Here is a 16,245-nt window from a genome sequence, read left to right as displayed (position 1 = left end):
CTTATACAACGGCTATGAATTAAAAATGTATTTTTACTGCTCTAATTACATTGGTAACCAGTTTATAATAGCAATAAGGCACCTCAGGGGTTTGTGGTATATTGCCAATATACCACGGGTAAGGGCTGTATCCAGGCACTCCACATTGCTGTATCCAGGCACTCCACACTGCTTTGTTCATGAGAACAGCCCTTAGCCATGGTATATTGATCATATTGACCACACCCTCTCGGGCGGGTGTATTCACCCACACCCTCCTTATTGCTAAAGTATAATGATATGATGGGCCAATATTATAGGATGAAAACGTGTTTGCTCCTGGTATGGGGGAAATTATGGATGGATTACCTTTTTCTCTCTGGAGAATGTTTAACAGGACAACAGCCAGATGTTTTTAGAGGAATGTGTAATGTTACATTTGTATCACAGGTGCACTAAAACAGGATCTTAGAAAATTCTCTCTTCATGTGAAACTGTTTCCATTAATACTTTTTTGCCCTTTTAGTGCTTTTATTTATGGAAACACGTTTTAATATTTATATTTATTATTTGAGTTTTGGTGGCCCAAAAACCATCTTTTATCACTCATAGACTGTATAAAGTATAAGGAATTGTTTAGGACCGTCAAAGAGGCCGTGAACAATGATGACCGGTTTGTACCCAAGCGTGTCGGCCAGGTTAACTCCACATAAGAGCAGCAGAAGTCCATTGATGTCCAACGATGCTCTCATTTTCAATTAAACCACCGAAAAATAAAGTTTGATTCCTTCAGCGTGCAGGAGATAATAATTAGTTACATAACCCTAGCATAATTGCATTACCCGAGAAATGTAAGTTCCAGTCTACTATGTTTACCTACTTTCATTATTACACATCTGCGTGGTGGGGTTCACGGAAGAACACACCTCCTTTTCCTCTATCATCTTATTTCATTGTCAGGCGCATGCTAGCCTCACTTGACTTTGAGTGTTTGGTGCCATCAATTTAGTTCACTGTAATTCAATGGTCACAACACGCACTTGGAAGGATGTTTACACTTTCCAGTCTGTGCCTAAATTCCACTCACAAAAGGATTAGACGGGAAATAATGTAAATGGATATAGATTAGATAGGTCTTTAACCATTGAGTGTAATGCAAAATGCCTCATCAACTAATGGTATTAACGATGACCGATGTACATAGCGGGAAAAAATATGTTTATAATGCAGGTTCTTCATTAAGATGCAGATGTGCCATCATTTGGACAAACAATTTGCACACTTGTTCTGATTGGGTTGTTCTGTACACCAGCCACCAGGGGGCAGAATGCAGAATCCGACCAGAGATTTATTGAAACTCCGTAATTCCGCTTCCAGTTGTTGCTCCACAAGTGTCATTGTAAGCAACAGGATTGTTGTTAGTAATGAGAGGGCTAATTTGAACTTCACTCGTTAGTTAAACGTCCACATATTAGTCAGGCGTGAAGCAAATTAACCTAAACTGACAAAGTTTTTGCTAAACTTGCTAGCTGTTGCGTGTTGTGCTGTTTTCATATATCACCCCATGTTCATTGCAGTTTAAAAACAAGGTAATGTGGCTCGCTGGCTACCTATCTATGTTATGAATAGTTTCCTCTTCAGATCGTCAAAGAGAAAATAAAGGAGGGAAAGAAAAGCTACAGGGCTTTTACTTGGAAAGTTCCTACTAATGCTCATCCAGCGGATCTTTTCCGTTTTACAGTTAAGCAGTGCCGCACGAGGGGGTGTGGTATTGGCCAATATTCCACCGGTAAGGGCTGTTTACCGGCACGACGCAACGCGGAGTGCCTTTACAGCCCTTTGCCGTGGTATATTGGCCATATACCACAAAACCTCCGAGGTGCCTTATTGCTATAAACTGGTTACCAACGTAATTAGAGTATTAAAAATAAATGTTTTGTCATACCTGTGGTATATGGTCTAATAAAATATGTTACTGCTCTAATTACATTGGTAACCAGTTCATAATACCTTTAAGTTACCTTGGGGGTTTGTGGAATATGGCCAATATACCATGGGTAAGGGCTGTATCCAGCCACATCGCATTGCTTCGTTCCATAAGAACAGCCCTTAGCCATGATATATTTGCCATATACCACACCCCCTCCTCCCTAATTGCTTAAATATACCCTTGTGTAGCATAGGAATCTTGCTGTGGCAGCCATTCCCTGCTACATCATCACCATTGCTATAGAAGTTCCCCATTTATATTACATTTTATATACCTAGCACAGGAGGTTGGTGGCACCTTAATTTGGGAGAATGGGTTTGTGGTAATGACTGGAGTGGGATAAGCAATTATTATGAGCCATTTTCCCCTCAGCAGCCTCCTGTGATACCTAGTACTATGCAACTCTCTGTGTACATCTATACCGTAGCTAACTGATTTTGTCTCCCTATTAGTAAAAAATGGCAAACCTAGAGCAATGGGTGAGCGACAGTCTGCACGACATCCTCGCCCTTAGTGACAGATATGTCGCCCAGTTCATGATCGGCTCTGCGCGTAAATCCTTGAGCGCTCAAGACTTTGTGGCCCACCTCAAGTCGATGGGCACCATCGACATTAATCAGAGAGTGATCGCCTTTGCACAGGAACTGTATGAAAAGGTCAAATTATTTGCTTTCTTCGTATTGAACTGCATGCTTGTTTCTTATTTTTGACCGTGGTTATTATGACCATCTAGTAAGGACTTTCCATCTATGTGTTTCAGATTCCTCGTAAACAAGTCGTTGAAAAGCCAGCCAGAGCGATAGAGCGACGTGTCATGGAGATTGAGAGGAAGAATCGAAATTACACCCTACTGTCGGACAGCGAGAGTGACGGAGAGGCGGTGAGGGAGAAGGAGAAGAAGAAAAGTAAAGACCGAGGCGATAAGAGGAAGCACCTCAGGAAAAGGGAGGAGAGTCAATCATCTAGTGAAGAGGAGACCCGTAAAAGGTAATCAACCTTGAAAGGGGTTTCATGTTGCTTGCTTGTGACACGTTCTACCAGCTTTCCTCTCTCTTGTTGCTTTTTAGCTAAATGTTGACAGCTGTATTTGACTTGTATGGACTTCAGGGAGACAGGATGCAGCTTCTGGAGTCTATGGTCTCATGAACTGAATTGCAACCATAAATACATTACAACAATGAAGCCAGTTACCCTAGAATATTTTGATTGTTTTCATGCTGTGTAGTCTCTAATTTTCAGCTGCTACTCCTCTGTGGCTTCAATGTCTGCTTGAACAAGTCTCCACTTAGATTGTGTGGTTGGAGTTTCTAAAAGGCCCTTCATCTTTCTCAGTAGTAAGCTGGGCCATGGCGACCAGAAGTCCAGTAAGAAGGATGAAGAGGAGGAGGCATCTCTCGTACACTAAGGTGCCTCTGCTGACCATCTGTTTAGTGGAATGGCCTCAGGACAAAAGATTGCATCCCCATTCTCCAACCTTCTCCCAAAGTGCGCACTTCCCACTGGGGATTTAACATGGAAACTCCCTCCGGTCAATGTTTAAACCGATCTAGAGCCTTTAAATCTGTGACAGGAAGTGAATAATTTCACTCGTGAAAAGTGCTGGATGATGCTAATGTACGTCAAAGATGTAGGCCAATTATCTGTTCTTCTGTTGTACTCTTTGCTCTCTGGTATGGTTTGTTTACGACTTCCCTCTCTCTCAGGCTCCTGAGGCAGACTACCTGGAGGCCTGTGTTGTGTCGGTGCTACAGATCCACGTCACACAGCCCCCCGGAGACTGTCTGGTCTTCCTCACTGGACAGGTCTGACACACTCGCGCCTTGACCCCTCGCTTCAACGCTGACGTTCACATTTCGTCAGCTATTACGTCACATCTGCTCTCGCTCAACGTCAGATCCTACATCGGTCACTACACATTAGCTACTACGTCACGTTACATCTGCTCTCGCTCAACGTCAGATCCTACATCGGTCACTACACATTAGCTACTACGTCACGTTACATCTGCTCTCGCTCAACGTCAGATCCTACATCGGTCACTACACATTAGCTACTACGTCACGTTACATCTGCTCTCGCTCAACGTCAGATCCTACATCGGTCACTACACATTAGCTAGGCCTACTACAAATCACACTACATCTACTAAATCACACACTACATCTACTAAATCACACACTACATCTACTAAATCACACTACATCAGCAACCATATTAAGTCTATTCATTCTGTATGTGACTCTTTAATGTGTAGGGTGCCGTCTTTCAGATACGGGTGTTAAACGGGTGTCCTGACTCTCTGTGGTCACTAAAAGATCCCCTGGCACTTATCGGAAGAGTAGGGGTGGTAACCGTGGTGTCCTGGCTAAATTCCCGATCTAGCCCTCATACCGTCATGGCCACCTAATAATCCCCAGCTTCCAATTGGCTCATTCACCTCCTCTCCCCTGTAACTATTCCGCAGGTCGTTGCTGTAAATGAGAATGTGTTTTCAGTCAACTTACCAGGTAAAATAAATACATGACACATACATTTCTGCCAAGGTGTCTGTCCTTACCGCTCTCCCGTCTCTCTCTATTTCCACAGGAGGAGATCGAGACTTGCTGTGAGCTGCTGCAGGAGAGATGCAGGCGTCTGGGCTCTAAGATATCTGAGCTCCTGGTGCTTCCCATCTACGCCAACCTACCTTCCGACATGCAGGCCAAGATCTTCAGCCCCACACCACCTGGCTCACGCAAGGTGAGAGGACCTCTTCTGTCCATTTAAACTTGTGCCACTAGGGGGTGGTCAAGGACCACTTTGGAAATATGTTTTATACTCTGGGATCAAATAATGTTAGAAAATATGTATGCATTATTTTCCTTACCCAAATGGAAATCCAACCCAACTGAAGGAGATGGCTGCCTTTTTAACGATCCCGTAACCAATTGTGTGTTTTTTCGCTTTTTATTTGTGACTTAATTTGTACATTATGTATTTTTTTTATTATGTGTGTTTTTACGCGTTTTATTTGTAACTTAATTTGTACATAATGTTTCTACCACCATGTCTTATGACTGAAAAGAGCTTCTTGATATCAGGGGGGCACATTGGGGGCACATTGACTCTGTACCGGTACCCCCTGTATATAGCCTCACTTTTTATTTTACTGATGCTGTTTAATTATTTGTTCATTTTATTTTCTGTTTTCTACTTATCTTTTTTTTATTTAAAAAAATGTGTTTTCTTAACTTAAAGCATTGTTGGTTAAGGGCTTGTAAGTAAGCATTTTACTGTAAGGTGTACGTACACCTGTTCTATTCGGTGCATTTGACAAATATAATTTGATTTGATCACTTAAGACATCATTCTTCAGATTCCTGCCTCCGTGTTTCTCATTCTCTTGTGGATGTTCTGTATAAACACATTATCTGATGTACAAAGTGTCCTCTCTGTTTCCTTAGGTGATGGTGGCCACTAACATTGCAGAGACCTCTCTAACCATCGATGGGATCATATACGTCATAGATCCAGGCTTCTGCAAGCAGAAGAGCTATAACGCCCGCACTGGGATGGAGTCTCTGATTGTCACGCCTTGCTCACGGGTAACACGCTAGCTTTGGTTTTTAAACGAGCCATTTCATGGTCATTGTCCTAGAAAGTATCATTCATGTGGCTCTTGTCGGGGTTATTGTACCGTGGTTGTGGAAGATGCCTCTTGCCAGTATTTCAAACACCCGTTTCTTTGACTGCCTTTTTGTAGATTTTGTTTTTAGTTCTCTGGACAACATTCTGACCATTTTGCTGACTCCATCTGTGTTTTGATTCACCACAGGCCTCAGCCAATCAGTGAGCAGGTCGTGCAGGCAGAGTGGCTGCTGGGAAGTGTTTCCGTCTCTACACTGCGTGGGCATTTAAACACGAGATGGAGGAGTCCACCGTGCCCGAGATCCAGCGAACCAACCTGGGCAACGTAGTGCTACTGCTCAAGAGCTTGGGTATGGAACATATGCTTTATGGAACAAAATCATGTTACAGTGATAAGTCAGGAAACAACATGTTTTAAAAAGCACAGAAGTCCTCTTGAAGTAATCCACTTAAGTATAGTCTGTAGTTCACTATTATGAGTTTGACTTACTTGACTTATTAGTTTGAGCTCCTAGTGGAGCGAATGGCCTGGGCCTCATTATGAGTGTCTTAAACCCAGGTGTCGATTTGTTTTACATTAGAGTGCCATATATTTTTTCCTGACAGGAATTAATGACCTTATCCACTTTGACTTCATGGACCCGCCCCCTCACGAGACCCTGGTGCTAGCTCTGGAGCAGCTGTACGCACTGGATGCACTCAACCACCTCGGAGAGCTCACCAAGGTAACTAACGCCAGACTGTCTATCAAAACAACGGCACCATTCCAATACTTTTATATCGCATTGTCACCGTTCCCTCCTCCCTTCCTTGTTGAATAAGAAAAAGGCTTCTACGGCTATCCCATCACCATTTAATGTTGGAAATAAGACCTATAGTGATCCTGATGTTATCTCATGTGAACGTAATAACTTTTTTGTGAAGGTGGGTTCCTCTCTGTCAATGAAAATCAAAAACATACGTTAAGGAACATTTCCCTTCTCTGCGTTAGTTTGATCCACCTGGTGTAATGGAGGTGATTGGTAACTTAAAGAAATCAGCAGCAATTAATGATAAGGTGCCTTTTTGGTGAAATCAGTGTCTTCCTCCGTTATTGAGCCTCTAACGTATATATCTTACTTCACCAAATCAATGCAAACTGGTATTGTTCCTAAAGATTTGAAAATTGCCAAAGTTATCCCCCTCTATAAGATCCAAGATCTTTTACAAATTATTGCACAATATCTGTACTACCATGTTTTTCTAAAATCCTAGAGAAACTGGTGTATAAAAGAATGTTGAATGTTAAACCAACACTGTATTATATATAAGCACCAATATGTTTTTTGTAAAAATAAAAAAAAACTACTTGATTTGGCTCTTTTATAACTTGAGGATAAAATATCTACAGCCCTGAAGAACAATGAATACGCTCTTAGCATCTTTGTAGATTTATCCAAAGCGTTTGACACAGTTGATCATGACATATCACTTGCTAAATTGTTTTCATGATTATACATGTGGCTATATAATTCCGTATATGATAGAGAACAAGTTGTATATGCAAATGGTTGTGCATCTACCGTACTTCCCATTCTTTTTGCTGAGGATACCAACTTGATTTTATCAGACAAGAATTTTGATTCAATAATCAACGAAGCCAACTCAGGCATGGGCAAATTTTCTGAATTTCCAGATCTTATCTGGAATCTGGATCTTATCTTTAAATGAAAAAAAAAAAATTGGGCTTCATTGTATTTACTGGTAAGAATAAGAAATATTTTTAAAAGAGACAGAATCACAATTGGTGGGAATGAAATGGACCAGGTTTCATTTACTAAATTCCTAGGTGTTCTAGTTGATGAGAAGTTGTCCTGGAAATATCATATTCACTTTGTGTGCAGCAAAGTGGTGAAGTCCTTTGGTGTCATCAGAAAGGTAAGTGATTTGGGTCATCAGGCTTGCTTCCTAACACTATACTATAGCTTAATTTACCCGTTTCTCATTTACTTCAATTATCATTTACTTCAGCATTAATATACTCAAATGATGCACCGTCATCTACAAATATACATACCTCCCAGACAACTTACCTAAACCCTTCAATCGTTTAAAATTTTTAATTGAACCTTTTATTTAACTAGGCAAGTCAGTTAAGAACAAATTCTTATTTACAATGCCTGGATTCAAACCAGGGCCTCTTGCACTGAGTTAAAGTGCCTTAGACCGCTGCACCACTCAGGAGCCCAAATCAATTCAGGTTAATTCCCAAATCGATAACCTTTCCCGACCCACTGCCGCACCTCACATAGTCAATTCTCTAGCCGATACAGAGGTTTCATACTCTGGAATTCCTATCTTCACATTGCCAAAACATCATCATCCCTCAATAACTTCAAGCGTAGATTAGGGGTCAGCCCGATGAACCAAACTACCCAGTAGTCTCCTCCTTGTAGCCTAACCCCCACTCTTACACACATACACACACAATCAAACATGTTTTTTCTTTTATACTGAGTATATCATATACAGTTATAATTAGTATACTTTGTTTAACTGATTGAACACACTTTTTTTGTACTTATATTTGTGTATTGGTTTTTGTGATGAGGTTTTTATCTGTACTGTTTTGTCTTTCCATTTATTCTTTGGTGTGAATAAATGTAACCTAAAAAGTGAAAATGACCTCTGGGAATTAAGGAAGGCTATATAATAGAGCAAATAGATTCCATCACCATTAGACAAGTGAATGAACATATTGGCTTCTAATACCTTAGAAAGGTGACTATTTGATGTGAAAGGTCATGTAATGTGTGTTGTGTTCCAGTTGGGCCGCAGGATGGCTGAGCTGCCGGTGGACCCTATGCTGAGCAAGATGATCCTGGCCTCAGAACAGTGAGTCTCTATGGCAATCCTGGTACTTGCCTGGAACAAATGATCATCTTGGAATTCATTATTCTTATTGTTCTGTTACCTTGCTCATCTTTCCCCTTTCTCTATCTTTCCCCCTCACTCAATACTATTGAGTGCCAATTATTCAACAGGACATGAAATACCTTTTGTTTTTCACTGAACATTTCCATCTTCCTCTGTCTCTCTAGGTATAAATGTTCTGAGGAGGTGTTTTGACCATTGCTGCTATGCTGTCTGTGAACAACTCCATCTTCTACCGGCCCAAAGACAAGGTGGTTCACGCTGACAACGCCAGGCAGAACTTTGTGGTCCCCGGAGGAGACCATATGGTGCTGCTCAACGTCTACACACAGGTCAAGAGGATTGGGTTTGATAGTTAGGATAAAGATGTGATACTACCCCACTTTGATGTTTTCACTTGTTTCATATAAGGTTTCAGGGTAGCAGTTCTGGGTCATGTTCATTTGGCACCAACTGTAAAAAAATAAATAAAAACGGACTGAAACATGGAGGGACTACCTGAACGTGTCCAATAAGAACTGCATTTTCGTTTTTCTGTTGGAAACCATTTTACCATGGTAATGCAGGAGAAGGCATCTAGGTTCAGCAGCGGGCTGATTTTTGTCGGAGCAGCGGGTCGGGGGGCCGGAACATAATTATTTGTACACTGCAAATAAGCAAGTAAGCCCAAAAAGAGGTTGTATTTGAAAATAATCATTTCATACCTTGATTACATTGAGGCACGATCACATGACTCCTTTTTAAAATTATTTGTGAGAATACTTGGGAACAGATGATCTATATTTAACTCTTTTTTTTTCTGAATCCCTGGTGATTTTAGTATTTTTTGACCAAAAACTAAAATCCTAAAAAAAACACGTTAAATAGTTGGGGGCTGAAAAGCCCCCCCTGTTTTGTCCTGATTTTGGAGCAAAACTCAAAGTTCTATGTCAGGGTTTCCCAAACTTGGTCCTCGGAACCCCAAGGTTTTTGCCCAAGCACTACACAGCTGATTCAAATAATCAACTAATCATCAAGCTTTGATCATTTGAATGAGCTGTGTAGCGTTAGGGCAAACGCTGTTCTATGTTTTGTTTTCAGTCTGTGATATTGACTGCCTCATTTGTCCCTCAGTGGCTGGAGAGTGGCTACTCCACCCAGTGGTGCTATGAGAACTTCATCCAGTTCCGCTCCATGAAGCGGGCGCGGGATGTCAGGGAGCAGCTGGAGGGCCTGATGGACAGGATCGAGGTGGAGGTGTGCAGCTCAAGCGGCGACATTGTGCCCATCCGCAAGGTCGGTGTGACTGTGAATGCACCTTAACCTCATGACAATGAAAACACTATAAAATCGCTTCATCTTGTAAACCATACATTTTTTTAAAACACCCTCCTAGAGCGTAGACCAGTGTTTCCCAACCCCAGTCCTTGGGTACCCCCCCCCCAAACAGCACACCTGATTCAACTTGTCAACTAAATATCAAGCCCTCCATGTTGAATCAGGTGATTTTGTCTGGTGCTACAACTAAAAGTGTGCTGTTGGGGGTACTGGAGGACCGGAGCTGGGGAACACTGGCCTAGACCACTTTGTTCCACTTCTAATTTGCTGTGTTACCTGACACCAAGCTCTTTGTTACATGTGTAGCCAATGTGTGAATATGCTTCACACGACATCTGTGTGCATGCCCCTTTAAACCAGTGACTGTGCAAATTTAGCAGCAGATCTGAGGGATTGAATGGACCCCTTTATAGGTGATGGGATTAGTTTTTGTCTGCTCATGAAAACAGTTGTTAAATCATGCCGGTTGGAGAGGCAGGTTGAGTTCACTTAATATGCATCTGAATGGACACTCTGCTTTCCCAATTCCCAACTTCATCATCATAGTCCATCCTCCAGTGAAACTGCTACACAAGGACTCCCCAAAAGGCAGTCCGTGGGTTATTTTAATTGGAAACCCAAGTAATACAATTTTTAAAAAATATATATATATATTTATATATTGTTTTAATAATTTTGAAAAGACTATTAAATCAACAGGAAATCATTTCAAAGTGGTTTTCATTCTGGAAATCTGTTCCCAAGTATTTCCACGCATAAATAGATTGTATGAAATCAAGGTTTGAAAGGACTCTGTTTTTGTCAAATACTAAATCTGTTTGGGATTTTTGCCGTCAATTGTCAGTGTACAAATTATTTATTTAATAACACATGATTTATTACAAATTATTTATTTATAACTATGTTTCCCCCCCCTCCCCCACACCATCCACTCAAAGAAAAATTGGCCCATGGCTGAAAGTAATTGGGGACCCCTGTGCTAACCCCTTTCCCCAGTTCAGTAACAACATCACCACTCACTCTCTCACAGCGTGCACACATACATTCACTCATACATCCTCTTTGTCCCTCTCACTGATACTTAATTTAAAAATATGTATTTTGACCTCAAATGGACAACCATGTAAAATAAAGGTGAAATAAATAGAAATGATCTCTCTCAGGCAGTGACGGCGGGGTACTTCTACCACACGGCGCGGCTTAGCAAGGCGGTGAAGCACCAGCAGACAGTCTACGTCCACCCCAACAGCTCCCTGTTCGAGGAGCAGCCCCGTTGGCTCATCTACCACGAGCTGGTCTTCACTACCAAGGAGTTCATGAGACAGGTCTTTGATCAGTACTAGTAGACGTGTGGTCATGTTTGTGTGTATGCTTCTCCGTGTGAGGCAGATCTGGAGTCAGATGGAATCAATCCACCACCGTGAAGGACAAAGTAAAACTTTAGGGGAGAGTTGTTGCAGTCTTGCCACTGTTGTTGTTGTTGTTATTATTATTATTATTATATCAAGTGACTCCAGGTAGCATTGTCTTTGTATACAGTATTATATACAATGCCTTCAAAAAGTATTCAGACCCCTTGACTTTTTCCACATTTTGTTAACGTTACAGCCTTATTCTAAAATTGATTAAATAAATACAAATTCTCATAAATCTACACACAATACCCCATAATGATAAAGCGAGAACAGGTTTTGAGAAATGTTTGCAAATTTAAAATATAACCAACAGAAATACCTTACTTACATAAGCATTCGGACCCTTTGCTATGAGACCCGGAATTGAGCTTTGGTGCATCCTGTTTCCATTGATCATCCTTGAGATGTTTCAACAACTTGATTGGAGTCCACCTGTGGTAAATTCAATTGATTGGACATGATTTGGAAAGGCACACACCTGTCTATATAAGGTCCCACAGTTGACAGTGCATGTCAGAGCAAAAACCAAGCCATGAGGTCGAAGGAATTGTCCTTAGAGCTCCGAGACAGGATTGTGTCGAGGCACAGATCTGGAGGGTACCAAATAAGGTCTGCAGCATTGAAGGTCCCCAAGAACACAGTGGCCTCCATCATTCTTAAATGGAAGAAGTTTGGAACCACCAAGACTCTTCCTAGAGACTTGTCGGGATTGAGACAAAGATGAAAGGAGCAAAGTACAGAGAGATCCTTGACGAAGACCTACTCCAGAGCGCTCAGGACCTCAGACTGGGGTGAAGGTTCATCTTCCAACAGGACAACGACCCTAAGCACACAGCCAAGACAACACAGGAGTGGCTTCGGGACAAGTCTCTGAATGTCCTTGAGTGGCCCAACCAGTGCCCGGACTTGAACCTGATTGAACATCTCTGGAAGGACTTGAAAATAACTGTGCAGCAACGCTCCCCATCCAACCCGGATGATCTGCAGAGATGAATGAAAGAAACTCCCCAAATACAGGTGTGCCAAGCTTGTAGCATCATACCCAAGAAGACTCAATGCAGTAATCGCTGCCAAAGTTCGCCTCACAAGTCTTCAACTGGCAGCTTCATTAAATAGTACCCGCAAAACACCAGTCTCAATGTCAACAGTGAAGAGACTCCGGGATGCTGGGCTTCAGAGTTCCTCTGTCCAGTGTCCTTTAACCCATGTCATCTTTTATTTTTATTGGCGAGTCTGAGATATGGCTTTTTCTTTGCAACTCTGCCTAGGACGCCGGCATTCTGGAGTTGCCTCTTCACTGTTGAAGTTGAGACTGGTGTTTTGTGGGTACTATTTAATGAAGCTGCCAGTTGAGGACTTGTGAGGCGTCTGTTTCTCAAACTAGACACTCTAATGTACTTGTTCTCTTGCTCAGTTGTGCACCCGGGCCTCCCACTCCTCTTTCTATTTTGGTTAGAGCCAGTTTGCTCTGTTCTGTGAAGGGAGTAGTACACAATTGTTATTCAATACCAATCAAACGTTTGGACACCTGCTCATTCAAGGGTTTTTCTTTATTTGTATTTTTTTTTACATTGTATAATAATAATGAAGACATCAAAACTATGAAATAACACATATGGAATCATGTAGTTCCCACATATGCTCAGCACTTTTTATCTGCTTTTCCTTCATTCTGCTGTCCAACTCATCTCAAACCTTTTCAGTTGGGTTGAGGTTAGGTGATTGTGGAGGCCAGGTCATCTGATCCATCACTCTTTTTCTTGGTAAAATAGCCCTTACACAGCCTGGAGGTGTGTTGGGTCATTGTCTTGTTGGAAAACTAATGATAGTCCCACTAAGCACAAACCAGATGTGATGGAGTATCGCTGCAGAATGCTATTGTAGCCATGCTGGTTAATTGTGCCTTGAATTTGAAATAAATCACCAGCAAAGCACCATCACACCACCACCTCCATGCTTCATGGTGGAAACCACACATGCGGAGATCATCCGTTAACCTTCTCTGCATCTCACATGGCGGTTGGAACCAAAAAGCTCAAATTTGGACTCATCAAACCTAAGGACAGATTTCCACCTGTCTAATGTCCATTGCTCGTGTTTTTTGGCCCAAGCAAGTCTCTTTTTCTTATTGGTGTCCTTTATTAGTGGTTTCTTTGCAGCAATTCGACCATGAAGTCCTGATTCACACAGTCTCCTCTGAACAGTTGGTGTTGAGATGTGTCTGTTACTTGAACTCTGTGAAGCATTTATTTGGGCTGCAATTTCTGAGGCTGTTAACTCTAACTCTAAAGACCTTATCCTCTGCAGCAGAGGTAACTCTGGGTCTTCCTTTCATGTGGCGGTCCTCATGAGAACCAGTTTCGTCATAGCGCTTGATGGTTTTTGCGACTGCACTTGAAGAAACTTTAAAAGTTCTTGACATTTTCCGGGTTGACTGACTGTCATGTCTTAAAGTAATGATGGACGGTCGTTTTTCTGTGCTTATTTGAACTGTTCTTTCCATAACATGAACTTGGTCTTTTACCAAATAGGGCTATCTTCTGTAAAGCACCCCTACGTTGTCACAACACAACTGATTGGCTCAAACGCATTCAGATGGAAAGAACTCCCACAAATAAACTTTTAACAAGGCACACCTGTTAATTGAAATGCATTCCAGGTGACTACCTCATGAAGCTGGTTGAGAGAATGCCAAGCTGTGTGCAAAGCTGTAATCAAGTCAAAGGGTGGCTACTTTGAAGAATGCCAAATATTAAATATATTTTGATTTGTTTAACACTTATTTTGTTTACTACATGATTCCATTGGACCTCAATGTTGTCATATAAAACCGCATAATGGTGTCGCTGAACCATTGCAGATAGCCTTGAGTGCTTTTGGGTGGATCCTGTTTGTCTTGTCATTATGGTAAACCTGCATGTCGGGGCGGGGCGGCAGGGTAGCCTAGTGGTTAGAGCGTTGGACTAGTAACCGGAAGGTTGCGAGTTCAAACCCCCGAGCTGACAAGGTACAAATCTGTCGTTCTGCCCCTGAACAGGCAGTCACTGTTCCCAGGCCGTCATTGAAAATAAGAATTTGTTCTTAACTGACTTGCCTGGTTAAATAAAGGTAAAATAAAAAAATTAAAATGTGAAGCTTTAGTCTGATGCCACAAAAACACTTTAGGTATGACAAGTACGCATCATGACATGAGCTGCAGTGCAGTGGACAGTTAGGTGCACTGCTTCAAGACTATGTTATTTCATAGTTTTTATGTATTCAATATTATTCTACAATGTAGAAAATAGTTTTAAAAATCCAATTTAAAAAAAGGAAAAACCCTGGAATGAGTAGGTGTGTCCAAACCTTTGACTGGTACTGTAAATTAGCAAAAAGTTCTAAACTTGGTTTTGTTTTGTCATTGTGGTGTATTGTGTGTAGATTGAAGGTAAAAATACAACATTTGAATACATTTTAGATTAAGGCTGTAACGTAACACAATGTGTAAAAAGTCAATGGAAGACGGAATACGATTGAAGGGGCTGTGCTGTTATTCTTACATTACTTTGAATTAATGTTAATATATTTTCCCCTTTTATTTTAACTTCTTTCTTTGCCTCTCAAGGTGATTGAGATAGACAGCAGCTGGCTGCTGGAGGTGGCTCCCCACTACTACAAGAACAAGGAGCTGGAGGACAGCAGCAGTAAGAAGATGCCTCGCAAACAGGGCAAGGCCAAGGAAGAGCTGGGCTAAGGACAGGAACTAGAAAAGACTCCGATACTTTCTCCCCTCAGAGATAAGACAGCCAAGCAGGGCTGCCATAAGGAACAGAGATTTTTTTTTTTTTACTTTGAGGCCCTTGAGCCAAAAAAAAAAGGTACTGGATAAAAACTTGCATGGTTGTGGGCTTATTTATCATAAACCACCTATCGGAGCTAGACGAGCTTGATGATAAGGAAATGTTATGCACTTGGACTGTCAGTTTCCTGTGTCTGGTATGATGCAGGGTCCAGGGTGAAGTTTCCCCAAAGTACAGATCTAGGATCAGCTTCCCCTCCCCATGTCCTAACCATTAGGGGGGATGCAAAACTGAACCAATTATCAGTGTCTAGGTGTAACTTCACCCTGCTCCATGATGCAGAAACAAGCAGCAAGACAGATGAAAACAAATGGCTACTGCTTTGTATGTAATGGCCAATGACCAGCAGAGAGTTAGCATATTTACTTTCCCTAAATAGTTCACTTTTTTTGCCCAATGTCTGGATGTTGTTGGGGTTGTACATGTATTTTCTTGTCCCAATTTACACCTAACAGACGGACAGCCAACAATGCTGTGTGTATTTGACTCCAGTATGGTTCCACTATCTCTTTCATTTTCTATTGGAATAAACTTTTTTACAGGCACTTGCTTTGTCCTGCTTAGGCGCTAAGTGTTTGTTTTTGTTAACATGGGAGTGTCTGACAGTTTACATAGTTGCCTGTCCCCATTATTCATTAACCGTATGATAGCCCATACATAGAATTAGCTACTTCTAGTCTTTGATTTCCCTGTATGAGGAAGTTCAGAGTATCAGGGCTATATTTAGGTTACTGCTTTGCCTGTTTGAATGGCACAGGATAATGTGTTTTTTTTACCAGTATCATGTAAATCCTGGGATCAGGGTTTGTTAGTTGAAGTGTGTGTTTTATGGGTTGTTAGGATTTTCTGGGATCAGCCAATGGATACAACAAATTTCAAACAACTGAAGCGTGATGGGATCTCAGGATGATGTGCACATCATTAGTTTGACTATAGTGGCTTCAAGAATGTTTTCCACTGGATTAAATTAGCAAGTAATTCAACACTAATAATCTGGCTGATGTTCATTGGACTTTTAAACCTAATGTCAGAGAAACCACAGAAAATGCCTCTGCTGCTGTTAGTGGGTTGTTTCTATTTTCTGTTAAGTTTGCTAAATGAAATGAGAAATCCGGATTACATGCACTTCTATGGCTGATTTTTCAACCCTTTCAACATTAGTTTA

At 41.4% G+C, this 16,245-nt stretch overlaps 1 pseudogene across 1 annotated transcript; it reads left to right on the top strand.

The window, feature by feature from the left end:
- Positions 1 to 1,355: 1,355 nt before the first annotated feature.
- On the top strand, positions 1,356 to 15,625 carry LOC110534832 (pre-mRNA-splicing factor ATP-dependent RNA helicase DHX16-like; annotated as a pseudogene). Its single transcript, XR_016490450.1, has 14 exons — positions 1,356 to 1,568; positions 2,422 to 2,625; positions 2,730 to 2,956; positions 3,302 to 3,368; positions 3,673 to 3,771; positions 4,556 to 4,708; positions 5,413 to 5,553; positions 5,784 to 5,946; positions 6,203 to 6,321; positions 8,403 to 8,470; positions 8,677 to 8,841; positions 9,623 to 9,784; positions 10,990 to 11,151; positions 14,846 to 15,625. The product of XR_016490450.1 is annotated as a pre-mRNA-splicing factor ATP-dependent RNA helicase DHX16-like (transcript).
- Positions 15,626 to 16,245: the final 620 nt, after the last annotated feature.

Source organism: Oncorhynchus mykiss, chromosome 2, assembly GCF_057628025.1.
Source record: "Oncorhynchus mykiss isolate SJ-2025 chromosome 2, ASM5762802v1, whole genome shotgun sequence".
In the NCBI taxonomy this organism is placed as follows: domain Eukaryota; kingdom Metazoa; phylum Chordata; class Actinopteri; order Salmoniformes; family Salmonidae; genus Oncorhynchus; species Oncorhynchus mykiss.
This window is presented reverse-complemented; position numbering and strand designations above follow the sequence as displayed.